General features: G+C 46.2%; 1 long non-coding RNA gene and 1 pseudogene across 1 annotated transcript; both read right to left on the bottom strand.

Moving 5' to 3' along the window:
• Positions 1-440: 440 nt before the first annotated feature.
• On the bottom strand, positions 441-2,233 carry LOC134036936 (uncharacterized). The gene is made up of 3 exons (XR_009932469.1): positions 1,169-2,233; positions 669-787; positions 441-531 (listed from the first exon to the last, which is right to left on the bottom strand). It is a non-coding gene; the product is annotated as an uncharacterized LOC134036936 (long non-coding RNA).
• LOC134036935 (carboxyl-terminal PDZ ligand of neuronal nitric oxide synthase protein-like) lies at positions 2,234-12,573 on the bottom strand (annotated as a pseudogene).
• Between the last annotated feature and the right edge of the window lie 1,808 nt (positions 12,574-14,381).

Genomic DNA, 14,381 nt, shown 5'->3' with positions numbered 1-14,381 from the left:
TGCAGCCATGCTAAGTACTGCCCTGGGCTTCTGTGTGGTCCAGCCCAGCTGCATTAGCTACAGTATATAGGTAATCATTAAACATCCACATTCGTCCATTACTATGTCTGTACAGACAGACTGACTGACTGTTTTTCTCTCTCTAATGTAGACACACACAGAAGAATTAGTCCCAGAAAACGTAGAATAGTTCAAAAACAGTTTAAAGGGAAATATCTGGGATCATTTCATCGTAGTCGTGTCAGTGTCACTCACAGACCACAAGCAGAAAGGCCAGGGAGGTGAAGATTCATCAGGACTTTTTCTGCTGTCATCAGTCATCTAATAGCTACCCACCGACACCCTGTCAACAACTCTAAATATGTTGTCACTTGACTTTGAAATTAGCGGTTAAAATCAAGTTAAGGACAGGACAAACTGACATAACTTACTTTTTAAACGTCTCTCCTTCTTCAAATTAATGTGTCTTGGGGAGTACTCCACATCTTTGTGCAACACTGTACCAACTCTCTGACCTCTTCCTGGGAAGGACTTTCTCAGAAAGGAGAGAAGAGAGAGAGAGAGAGTGAGTGGGTGTGAGAGAGAGTGCGAGAGAGAGAGAAGGAGGAAAGAGCTGATGTAAGAACTTCTGACAGGAAAGAGAAATGAAAAAAAAGAAAATAACACACTTTGAGAATCTTGGGGTGATGCCAAAAGCCCCAGCATTCCACCTGATCCACAGAAGGTTTCAATTATGGCCCCTAAGGGCAGTTTGTAGTAGCAGTCTCTGTTGGGCGGCCAACTGCCACTGAAAAAGGACAAGAGTTGACATTCCTGCTGTGGATAACCTGCTAATTACCGTCAAAGTAATGAGCTTTATAGACTTACAGGATGAAGACCAAAAAAATTATCGATTAAAGTAAGGAATAGGTCTGGGCAGATGCAGATGCTCCTTGCATGACTGGATTATTTGTTCAGTGCTGACACTTTATTCACAACAAAAAGCCAATAACACACCAAGGGTTTGTTGTCAAACCAGGTCTCAACATGTTAAAATAGCTTCCTTCTTACAGTGATAGGAAATAAAATACCGGATTTAATCATGCACCGTGGTTAGGAAAGAACCATGGAAGGAAGCTGAGTGAAACTGTTGAGGTTGAGCCCAGGCAGTGTTGTTGTGTTGTCATACCTGAGCTTGACCATGAGGGGGCAGTAAAGTATATGACGGCAATATCTCCTGGCCTTTGAAGCAAAACAAATTGAGAGGAAAGTCAAACTGAATAATGAGTCATCCTGGATCCCAGGTTGAGTCGTGAAAGCGAGAGAAAATTACAAGGTTGACAGTAGTTTGAAAAGACGCGCAATTTAACAATTTGCAGAGTGCTTGAAGATGTCCCCAAAGTAGCCCGAAAGAACGATGTGAGATTTGCTCTGAATTGATATATTGAAGATTATATAAATATATAGCTCTAATGCAGTCACCGCTTGAGCAACAAATAATACATGAGCACTTTGCTACGTCTCACAGGTGGATCCCATGCATGTGATTAGCATCAATTACAAAATCACAAACACCTGCTGGGATAGAGGTTGCTGTCTTTACATACAGTGAATTTACCTTCGCCTTAAGCTAATATCAAGAGCTATTGCAGAGCTGTAGTCTCCTCTTAATGAATGCAGAGCCAGTGGCCTTAGGGCTGCCTGGTCATGTCAGACTCAAAGCTCCTCAGGAGAGGGTGTTCAACACAGAGGATGTGCATCTTCCTTTGGTGCCTAGTTAGCCAATCAGGGACTACAGACGGGCCATCGAGGTGACAGTTGTCACCATGAGCCTAATAGACTCCTGGAGGGTGCTAGCCCACTGCACCTCTCCACCTACCATAGGGAAGCCTGAAGCTTGAAGAAAAAGGGCTTTCAAAACCCAGTCCACTTAGCAAACCGCTATAAATACCCCAGGGGACATTTTGAAAATGTCAGTCTGTAACACTGGTAGGAACTTGTATGCAGTGGAGAGACAACAGTTAATGCGATGGTGACATATTTCAGTTCAGGGATATTTCAGTACAGAGTACATTTCAAAAGAGAGGACAGCACTGGCACACGCATGGCATTTAGGAAAGGCTGTTTAATTCAGCAAGGGAACACATCCAACTAAGTGCATTTCCACTCTCAGCTCACTTCATAGTCACAACCTTGAAAACCAACTGGATGGAGAGAGAGAGAGAGAGAGAGAGAGAGAGAGAGAGAGGAGAGAGAGAGAGAGAGAGAGAGAGAGAGAGAGAGAGAGAGAGAGAGAGATGAAAGAAAGAAGAGAGACAGAAAGAAGGAGAAGTGTGCACTACAGAGTGGCCAAGAAGAAAAGGTGCATGACAGAGAGAGGAAGAGAAAAGAGAGAGAGAGAAAGAGAGAGAGAGAAGAGAGAGAGGGAGAGAGAGAGAAGAGAGAAAGGCCTGTAAAGAACAAGAGGGAGAGGGACGGAGGAGATTTATTGATTTGGAGAGTGCTTAAAGACCTGTCCCCAATACAGTGAGTCAGAATGCTGGAACAGTGTCAAAGACTGCTGCTGCTGTACAGCTGTGACCCTGGACTGGGAGAGAAGCACAGCAGAGCATAAAAGAGCCGATTAGCGCATAGTACAGTAGAGTAGAGCACAATAGAGCAGAATAGAGCAGAGTAAAGCAGAATAGAGCAGAATAAAGCAAACTGGAGAAGAATAAAAGCAGACGAAAGCAGAGCAGAGCTACCTGAAGCCACAGTGAGGTATTCTGTACATCAGCCCTGAACACAGTGTCCAGCAGCCAGAACTCAGGATATGGGAATGCAGCTGGCTGGACACAAAGGGATGCCTCATCAAAGCAAAGGCAGGGGACATTAAAAACCTTTCTCTTCTGGGGAAGAGGAATGAATCATGGTGAGACGCATGCTTAACAGGCTTCAGGCCACTGACCCTCACAAAATCTAATGAAGTAAAATAAATTATACTAATTACTTTTCTTCCCCATTTGCCATTCAACATAAATTTGTAAGCATCACCATACAGGTTTGGCGGGGACTTTCTACCTGTTCTCTGAGTTTGAGTCAAAGTCCATCGGTGTTAACAGAGGGGGTGGGTGCACATGCTGGGGGTCTGTCACTATGCTCCAATGGTGACAGAAAGCATACAGCAATAGGTCCTGGAGAATGTCAACACAGGAGGTCACAGACCAGGTTTACAAAAGAAAATGAAAGTGTAAAATAGACATACATACATATACACGAAATCCCATAATACACAGGCGAATACTATATTTACACAACACACTGTAGCATAGGTTTGTTGAAAACAAAAATACATGGACACGTGTAGACATAGAGTTGACAGAAATATTGACATGAAGGACAGCATAGATGTAGGCGAGGCGGGTAAACAGTGTTCATGTTCAGGACAGGGGTTCAGGTCTGGAGGAAGGAGGGCAAAAGATGTGTGTGTGTTTGTGTGTGTGTGTGTGGCAGCGCTACACAGCCATGTCGTCGTCTAATGAGTCTGCCGGGATCTCTGCGTTCAGCACGTTGAAGAGACGATCTGCTCCCTCTGGCCCCGCCCCCTCTGGCACCGCCCCCTCACCCTGTCCCCAGCTGTCCCTGTCGTCGCTCTCGTCCGTGTTGGACTCGTACTCCGAGCCGATCCCCGACTCCCGGAACCGCAGCAGCTCCAGGGCGCCGAGGATCTGCTCCCCGAGCGGAGAGCCCTCGTCTGGGCCGCCGTCACTGGGAGTCTCCCCTGGTCCTGGTTCTCGAGGCGCAGGGGAAGCGGAAACATTCCAGCCTGACCACGCTGCCGCCAGGGCCCAGAGGGCCAGATGTCTGGGCCCCTGGTCCCTGGGGTGGAGGGCCCTGGCAGAGTGGAGGACCAGGGGCCATTACTGATCTGGGCCTGAGGGCGGAGCAGACCTTGGTCCGGGGAGGTGGGATGGGGGGGGCACGAGGCACACTGGGGGGCTTAGCACGGAAGGTGATCTCCAACAGACTGTCTTGAGAGCCCACTGAGTAGGAGAAGGAAAGAAAGACACAGAGAAAGGATGAAAGATCAGGAACAGGAAAAGAAGGAAAAGAAAGATTGAAAGAAAGCGGGTGAATCGCAAATTATGGAAACAGACAGCGGTGGATGCAGACGGAGGGGGGTCGAGGGAGCGAGGGGAGGAGGGCAGGATGACAGGCCGAGGACATGCTTGCTGAGCTACACAGTCAGTGTTTGATAATTCATAACCGTATGGTGGAAGAGAGAGGGCGTCTCGCAGCAGCAGGAGAGCTGAGCCGGGCTGAATTCTATGAGCCGTTGGAAGGTTTTTGACAGGAAAATTAATACGTTTCAACACCGGAGAGGAGGGAGGGATGAGGAAGGGAGGAGGAGGGAGAGAGAGACGGATAATAAGAAACGGACGTCACCGAGACAGAGGAGGAGGGAGCGTGTACGAAGAGAGATCAGAGATAGGACGATAAGAAAGACTAGAATAAAGGGAGTACAAAAGAGAATGTGCGGACAGACAGTGAGAAAGAGAAAGAAAAGAGGGGGAAGACAGAGCGAGAGAGAGAGAGAGAGAGAGAGAGAGAGAGAGAGAGAGAGAGAGAGAGAGAGAGAGAGAGAGAGAGAGAGAGAGAGAGAGAGAGAGAGAGAGAGAGAGAACAAGAGAAACATTCACTGACTGGAGTTGATTCCCCCGGATGCTTTGAGCTCCAGCTCCTGGATCTGGTGGACCAGCAGGGAGATGTGCTGCAGCAGGTCTGTGTTCTGCTGCAGGAGCCGCTCCACGCGGGCCTGGGCGCCCAGGCCCGCCCCGTCCCGGAGCGGCTCCTGCAGCAGACACACGCACCTGCTGCAGCACACACAGGCACACACACAATCACAAGCATAAACACACAGGCAAATACACACACACACACACACACACACGCAAGCACACCCACGCTCACACACACATACACACACACACAACACATGCAGGAACAGATGCAAGCACCCACGCAAACACAGATTAGGAAGAGAAAAAAAACACATCACCGCCATCACACACACGCATGATCAAAGCTGAAGTGCCTCTCCTCCGACTCTTTCAAACACACAATCCTTCGTCAGAACCGACGCATCATTGGAAGTTGATGCCGAGAACACAGGGACACCTGTGGACGGATCAGCCCGGGGTGACGCCCGCCTACCTGACTCCTGAAAGGCTTTGATTAGCATCTCTGAGCCCGTGCAGCGGAGGCAGACGCCTCCCCCGTGGAAGTCAGCCCTGTCAATCAACCCCCCGCTGTCTGCTGGGGTCAAGCAACAGCCGCCCACCCTCCACACACACACACACACACACACACACACACTCCACCCCAAAGCGACGTCCCCACTCCCGTAGAAGTTCGCCCCCCCCCCCCCCCCACACACACACACACACACACACACACAGCTGGTGACGACACCGTGTGAGTAAACCCCGGCTCGCGGAGCGGCCAGGGCGGCTCCGGTTACCTGGGCCAAGGCAGCCTGCGCCTGCTGCTCCTGCTGCTGCAGCTGCCTCTGGAGGAGCTGCACCTGGTGCTCCGTGGAGTGGGGCGAGTCCACCGCCAGCAGGCCCGCCGCGGGACGCCCCAGCCCGGGGGAGCTCAGGAGCAAGGCTGGCTCCGTGGAGTCCTGTGGTGAGGGGGGCCAAGAACAGGTCACTGAGAACCAGATTCACAGTTTGTATTTACTGAGAAGACATATATTTATAAAGGGGGGGGGGGGGGGAATGTGAAAACATGGCACTAAAAGCAAACTGTAATACTGCAATGGTTGTTATCTGGGCAAGTCCCGCGTTGACGTCAAATAGCACCATGGAGAGCTCCACCGTTGCAGTACCAGAGACACATACACCAAACCGTTCCCTTCAACCCCATACAGGTCAAGCAGGCAGGCAGGACAGAGGCGTAGACCAGGACAGAGAGCCCTCGACCACAGACTCAATCAATGGAGCCTATAAATAGAACTGATAGACCGAACGGAGACAGGCTGCTATTAGATGGCAGAGTCTCGCAGTAATTATGGGGGTCTTGGAGAGCTGTGTGCTCAGCATGTTCCAGAAAAGATCCTATCTGTCCTGATCGTCAGTGTGGTTGGTTCCCAGGTGGGAGATAACGGATCGGATTAGATTCGATCGTGTCAGCAGCACTATCTAGCACAGACCTGTGCACCCTGCTTGGCTCTAAATACTGTAGGAGAACGCCTTGAGATAAGACACACAGCAACACCACTGACACACTGAACGCATGACCACAGGATTCCAAATATTGAGAAAATCAAACAAAGCCATATTTTAAGGGAAATATTATTTGAATCTGTAGAGCCCAAATCAGAGCAAACCTACAACAATTCTGTACTGGATTAGCTATGTTTTACCAAAGAAGAATCACATTTTTCAAAAAACACAGCAGCATTTATGACAAGCAGAGCAGGGCTTGTCTGACAAGCATTCTAGCAGCGCACTAGAGAACCAGGCTGTGTTTTCATAAATAATCTACACAGAAACATCAATATTTAACAGGCCCATAAAACATTTCTCGGCAAACGGCATCTTAACTAAACGCTTCTTACTGGTACCAGCAGAGTCTGCTGAACATCACAGAGCTTCTTCACAAAGAACCCCCTCAATATAAAGCTCTATATGTGTGTCCTGTCATGTTTTTGAAAGGCACAATTGTTGGTTTATGGTTTGTTTATGGTTGTGTGTGTGTGTGTGGGGGGGGGGTATACGATATATCATAAATTATTAAATAATTTATCATCATTTAAATTATTAAATGATACATTTTTACACTGCTTCACTAAGCAAGTGAAATAACCCTCAATGCACTACTAAACCAGATGTTTGGTCTTCTCTGAGGGTTTAGGTCAATTTTCTGTGTGATCTGTTGGCTACTGTAAAGCCCTTTGTGACAGTTCTTGTAAAAAAGGAGTACACAAATTAGATTCAGTGTAAAATATCATCTGATAAGTGATTTTGGTTTTCCTATGGTCATGTTTCATTGTTGCTCTTGGCACATTATGTCTCTGACAAGTTGGTGCAGGTGAGAAACAGGCATATTGTACCTTCGCCTCTTTACTGCACACTTCTTCCGTCTTGGACTTGTCCAGGTCAGACAACATACAGTCAATACTCTCCTCTGTGGACGCCTCAAGGTCAGTCTCCTCTGACAGCGCCAAGTGCTTCTTAGCTGAGAGAGGGAGAGAGTGTATATTGATTATGTATATTCTACAATGATATTGTCTGTCATGTATATTAAACAATACCATATCTATTTCTCTCTCTACTTTCACAAACATACACAACATATATTCCGAGATAAAGGGCAGTAGCTGCATCAGAACTTGATGCAGCGCACACTGCCGCCATGCCACCTTTTCTCTCTTGATAGGAAGACACAGTCAAACCGATTTACCACGCCAGAATGTCATGCTGTGTCAACAATCAGCGGTTGGTAATAAGATGATCTGTGTGTCTGTGAGTGTGTGCGCACGTGTGTGGGGGTGCGGGAGTGTGTACGCACACACACGTGTGGGTGTGTGGGCACGTGCGTGTCTGTGTGCATGCATTTGAGTGTGTGTGTGTGTGTGAGTCACCTGGCAGGGCATCAGTCCCCTCTGTGATCCCGCTGGCATCTTCCTGGTCCTCAGAACTCTGCTGCAGAGTGAGCTGATGACACACGTCAAAGGCCTGGCCCACCGTGCGCACGATCCGCATAGCCTGGGACTGGCGGGGGGGGGGGGGGGGGCGGGGGGGGGCGGGGGGGGGGGGGGGGGGCGGGGGGGGGGAGACAGAGGAGAGTCAGAGAGAAGTGTGGGGAGGGAAGAAAGAGGAACAACAGTGTGGGTGTGTTTAGGAAGGATCAATGAGAGGAGGAGTGGTTCAGGGTTCGGGGGTCCGGGGAGACATGGAGGAATGGGTGTAGGGAGAGCAGTGAAGAGGAAGAGGGATGGGAGGGGTAGAGAGAGGACAGAAGAAACGGGAAAGGCTTTCAATGGCACAGTATTGATGGACTGATTTATGATGCTTGATGATCATGATGTCAGACAAGTCAGAGATGTGTCTTGTGTCACAGTGTTTCCATTTATCACAAAGAAGACACTGGAACAAAGAAAGACAGATACATGTACCATAACATACCAATCAGAGGAGACAATAGAACCATTTTAAGCAACCCCCTCACCAATGATAATATTTGCTAGAATATCCACCACCATTTTTATTTTCCATCTTTTTTTCAGGATTGAAAACCCCACCCCACCCCCCTCCACACACACACACACACACACACACACACACACACACACACACACACACACACTCCACCCCATCTTTTTTTCAGGATTGCCTGGTGCACAAAAGAGTGTTCCCAGCATCTCACCCTTGCCCACCTTCAGTAGAAACATGGCTGTCGTTGTGATGGATCGGTCTATTCCAGAACTGTTCTCTCCTCTAAAGACGTTACTGCTCGCCCCCTCGTAAATCCACTACAATTCAATATTTCCAAGGTATTTGTGCTGACCTTGGCCTCATGGCCACACCAAGTTAGGGCCTGAAGGTGGATTACTGCTGTGTTCCATCCTGCTAATGGGTGGCTAGTATTCTAGGCTTCTAAACCACCTTCCCTACTTCTAAATCAGATCCCGGAGGTATGAGGAAGGCTAACTGCCTCCAGCCAGTCATTGAAAAATCCAGGACAGTGAGTGTGCCAATGTGTTGTAGTAGAAGAAAACTAAGAACAGTGACATGTATTTACAATGCCCTCATAATGAAGCCCTCGGGCATATTTCCAATGCTTCCATTTCAAATGAAAAACATAAATACTGGACATATTCTAGATATGGCCCGTGCAGGAGTGAATCATTCAGCCTTACTGTAATTGGCTGTCTCCTCTCCTCTACAGCCCCCCTGGAGGACATGAAGAGCCCTGTGCATATCTGGGGGGAGGTCGCCACATTGCACATTGATCCACGGCTTTCATCTGGCTGGACCATCTCTCCGCCCCTCCCCCCATCGCCCACCCCACCATAGGGGCCCGCGTTCTGGATCTGGAGGCCCGAGATAAGGCTCTGAAGCCTGGGGACACTCCCCGTGGCCCACAGCCTGTGTGTGTGTTGGGATAAGGATGGCTGGTCCTGGTGTAAATGTCATTATGAAGCGAGGAGTTCCTCAGTCTTCTCGCCGTCCTCATTAGTATTCAGCTTCGCTCAGTCTCTAGCTGTCTGGTATCCATGGAGAAGCAATGGGAGTCAACCTCTCTGGTTGCTATGTCTTTGTCATACGACAAATTATCTCTGCTTGATATGCAGTTATGGGGGAGACGCATGCCTTTCATATTTGGTAAGGAGAGAGGGGTCTGTAAAATCCAGTTGGGAGTTTTTTATTGTTTAATCAGTTGCTTGCTTCTCTCGAATACAAAATGTGCATGACAGAATGCAAGGAAGTGGATGAAATAGACGTGATACAACCATGTAATTTGACGGCACCGTATTGAGATCAGTCAACATACCTTTCTCTTGGATTTGAAAACATTACAATGGAAATTGTTGCTCTTCCCATCTCTCGCAATGTAACTGAAAATCTTCAAGTCCTGAGCATCATGTGAGACATAGAATATCCTGTATGAAAGGCATTACAAATAACCTGTTAAGCATTTCATGTATGGATCTACCATCCATAAGTAATATTGAATTGTCAAGATTTTTACACCTGGGAAGTAACATGGATGACATCAGTTGTGAAAGACTCCCATGATGCAGTGCATCAAAATGGTTCCTGTGTGGTCAGTGTTCGGTTCTGTACTGTACCTGTAGATGGGGTCCTGTGCCACCACGACTGTGCTGTCATCCCAAGACCACTCTTTCCTCTACAATACAATGCAAAGACGGCATTGCAAGAGTCAAATGAAAACATTATACTCTATCCCTTTCTTGGGGAAAATTGTAATAAATAGTTTCTGGTTTCAAGCTTAATTCTCTTTCCCATTTGGATCGATTACAAATCCAGGTACATTTTGGTCCTGCTTCTCTTGACAGTTTTCTATCAGTCTAAACTTAGTCCCTTGTCATGGTTGCAAATCATAACTGTACGATAGGAAATGGGGGCTGCTCACTGCCAAACCTCCCAAAAAAATATATGTAGACAAACTCACCTTCTTCTTTTTCCGCAAAATCACCCGAACACAGTCAGCAGAAACAATGATGTTGACCTTCTTCTTCTTGATGTTCTTCAGTTTGAACTCATACTATGAACAAGATTCAAAGGGACTTTTACATGAAGCTGGAGGACAGACTAACCCAGATATGATGCATGTCACACCCCAGTGAGTAAACAGAGGGGTAGTTCCAAACATGAAACCAACTGGCAAACGGGATCACAGAGAGACGTGGCATCAGTGTTGCTGTCAGTAAGATACATCTTCTGCTGCTGAACATAAATTGTAACTGGAGTAAACATGAAGTTCTCCAGGGCTGAGTTGATATTAGGTGCTTTAAGTCTCCAACAGCAAATACTTTCACTTGCTCCCCAGGATGGGGTAGATATGAGGGGACTCAGTGGTGTAACGCTTTAATTCTTCCCCTTGATGAGTATCGGAACTTAGTAAACACTGCTAGAGCATTAGAACACACATGGTCTTTTCGGTTTTAGATGCTGCGCAAGTCAAAGATCCCGAATTATCTGACAATTATTTTCAAATACAAACATCCTTTGATTGATAGTTTGATGTTTAATTGATCAAACGTGAACTTGTATCTTATATGTTTCTCCTCTGACTAAAGGGACTAGAAATCTCTGATGTGGCAGGCTTGAAGTCTCTTCCCTCTGTCCCTCTCTTCCCCTGCTGTGAGAAATATTGACTTGCTCTCTGTTCTGTCAAATCCCCCAAAACACTTATTCATAGCGAGAAACTGTCCTGTGCGAGTGGCATTCCTCTCCGCACCCATTCCTCTCCACTGATGTTTCACATGACAGCCCAGAGAAACAGAGTTAGACGAAAATGGACCTCACATCTCGATACCTTCTACTGTTCGTCCCACTTGGTTAACTGACCCATCCATCTTCGGGTTTGTGGGAGTGACTCAGGCATCTCTTCTGAGACCCCCACCGTGAAGCCCGAGGTCACTGGGACAACACTAAACCATCCATCTACTGTGCCCCTCATGACAGCACTAAACAAGGTGAACCATCCAGGGGGCATTTTCCATATGTCTATGAGTGGTGGTATAACTCCGCCCCCACATTTAAAGCCTGCAGTACACTCCTCCAATAAACATATGCATGGATTGCTGCTGTGTGTAGTGGAAGCTATCACATTTCCTTCATCTGATGCCTGCTGTTCTGTGATGCATATTGGACCATAGTAGATCCTTTTAGAACTAAACAAACTAACATGCTGCTGTCCCTGTCATTGCAGTGGCAGCTCAGGTAGAGCCGGCACCAACAGGACACTTGTTGGGCCAATGTCATTGGGGGATCCCAGAGGGATCTCTCTCCATGGAGCTCGTGCCTCTTTTCTCTGTGTCATTGAAGATGTGGCTGACCCCTGCATGGCACTAATGCATTCGTAGATTAGATGAAGCATTTGGCTCCTCCATCTGACGATGCAGCTAAATCCTCTCTCATACTGTAATACTAGGATCACTGCAAGGCTGTCCTTTAATACCAACCAGACCCTGATCCACAGTGTGAGGACTCAGGACTGTGGTTACAGATCCAGATCATTGCCATTCTGTATCTGATGCCAAGTCACAAAGCCCAGGAATCAGAGATCAGAGACAAAAGCTTGAATGTTGTTGGATCCAGCTACAGTATACATACATAGCCTATACCCTCACTTTGGCAAGTACCGTGTTTGCATTACTTACTGGGGTCCTGTGATTTGAGTTTTCCACGGTAGTAACATTACCTGGAACCGCGATTACTTTTTACAAACAAAATCTGTTAACATATTCCTGACCGAGGTTAAACCGCTTGAAGTGTTTGAAAAGTGCCTCACCCGAATTCTCCTCATTGCAGCCACTATCTCCATTCGGCTGTTCGGCCGTGACACCTCCAAACTGCCGATGTACTGCAATTTTAAGATAAAAGTTAGAAGATGTACAACCCAATTATCCGAGTGTGAAATCCTAAATGCATACGAATAAATACCAATTACTATACACCCGAAGAAATTGATCAATGGAATCAAACATGCGGACAAGCAACACAAACAGTAGCCTAATGTTATTTTTCTGACCAGTGTCCAATTTAGAGTAACACGGTCACAGGTCCAGTTGAAATGTGAGCATTCCAGATTATGATTCTGTGTCATTACACATTTTTAAATTAAAGCATGCATCTTTGCTTTCATATCTGGGAAACTCCTCCGCATTATCGACAAATGCGCTCACCTTTGCCTCGAAGCAAACCCCATGCTGAAATACTTCTTCGTTGTGCATGGGGATCCTTAAATCCTGGGCATCATCCACTAAATTATACTTTGTTATCCCTGGCATCGCCCTATCGATAGATGAGTTGCCTTGATGTTGCTTTATGGCAGTCCTACCAGCGGACCGCAAAAACGCGCATCTTGCTGAACACCCCTGTGTTTTGATTGGACAGTCGGAAATCTTCGGAGGTCATTCGGGTTGAGTTTATGGTCGTGGCAAATTGATTGATTAACGATTTATTTTAACGCCACTTAGGCTGACAGTTTCGTTCAGGACTGTTTAAATAATCAAATCCGTGCAGTGATTTTGACGACGCACGGATATAAAGCCAATTATTTGTCGATTACTGTTAGGCTACCATTGACAGGAAGAAGCTGTAGCCTACAAGGTTCGGGCATGCCGCTACTGTAGAATTACGCCGGGGGCGTTTTAGATTTGTTGAAGCTGTGTGAATAACGAATAATAAGATTCCTGTTATTGAGCTACAGCTCAATCAATGCATCTACACTAACTGATGCCGCATGAGATGAGGATTGTACGACATCTAGTGGCGATTGTCAGACTAGACCAGCAGCTCAACCCACTGTCAGGCTAAAGGATGCAAGTTTAATCTGAGCATTTGTGAGCCAGTATATTGATCTAAGAAAGAAAAATAAAAGAAGAAAGAATACTTTAGTCATGGAACACTGGAGCAGGTTGCTTAGTCAGAGAGGTAGATACGGTGCATACAGAGAAACAATGGGTTGAGGAGAGTGGAACTTCGCTGTCCATGGTCCTGACTGGTGACGCTCACCGTGACGTGTTGTCTCCATAAGATCCGCCCAAGGTCGAATCGAGTAGGTGTACCAACGTCAATATGAATTAAATTAAATTAAAGTTCAGCACATGGAGAAACCGTTTATGAATGTAGTCTCTTGAAGTCTACAGACCTACTCAGAATATTTTAACTGGCTGAAGTAATGTTCCATGAAGCTCTTTTCGGGTTGAAGACTTGCTTGTGGCAATTGCAAACATGCTTTTAAAGGCAATACAATGATGTTTCATACATGTCTTGTATGACTGTACTTTTATGATCACTTTCTTTCAGGATCCAGAAGATGGCACTAAAGCTCTAAAGGACAACCGTCAGAGCAACCAAGTATTTTTATTTCGAAATGCAAAGAAACTGAAAAGCTTCTGGTATAGCCTAAGTTCATCAGTTACACATGGTGAATGACAACTTGAAACAAATACATAATTTGTCAAATGCGTTGGTCTCCAGCTAGTTCGTTTTTACAAGTGCTTTTATTAATTTATTTATTTTATTTACTTGTATTTAATTTAACAAGGAAAGCAACTGCAGAGATACAGATAGCCTACAGTCTTTTTTTCAAGAGGGACTTGGCTAAAGAACATCCAAAGAGCATATGAAAGTCAAAAGCAGACATAGTAAGACACACAAGGGACAGTACCACATAATCCATCATCTATTCCTTCACAGCAAAGAAAATAATCTACAAATGATGTTGCACTCATCTGTCACCAAAGACCTGGACTAGCCCATGGGTATCAGCACTTCCAGTCAGAGACTGTAAGACATTCCAGGTTGTTGGTTCACCTTAACTCTAGAGGAAATCCTGCTTGGTCGAGAAGCTGGGAACCCAAATACTCAATGACAGAAATGACAGAAATGTGCCGATTATTTTGTGGGAAATGGAATAGTTACTTTCCTAAGTAGATAGTGCTACTGTAGTAACTACAAAAATGTTTTTTTTTTTTAAGATGACTTATTTTTTTCTGCTAAGATGTCAGATAAAATACAAAAGACACCAAATATTAAGTCGATATCCTTCCTATCAAAGCTACCGTAGTAAAGTGCCATTGTCCAGTGCCACAAAAAATATATATCTTAAGTGCAACATCATTGGACCTCATTTGAAGTATAATCGTGACGGAGAAGTGC

This window comes from Osmerus eperlanus, chromosome 16 (genome assembly GCF_963692335.1).
Source record: "Osmerus eperlanus chromosome 16, fOsmEpe2.1, whole genome shotgun sequence".
Lineage (NCBI taxonomy): Eukaryota > Metazoa > Chordata > Actinopteri > Osmeriformes > Osmeridae > Osmerus > Osmerus eperlanus.
Note: the sequence above shows the minus strand (reverse complement) of the source record. Positions and strands in the feature narration are given on the sequence as shown.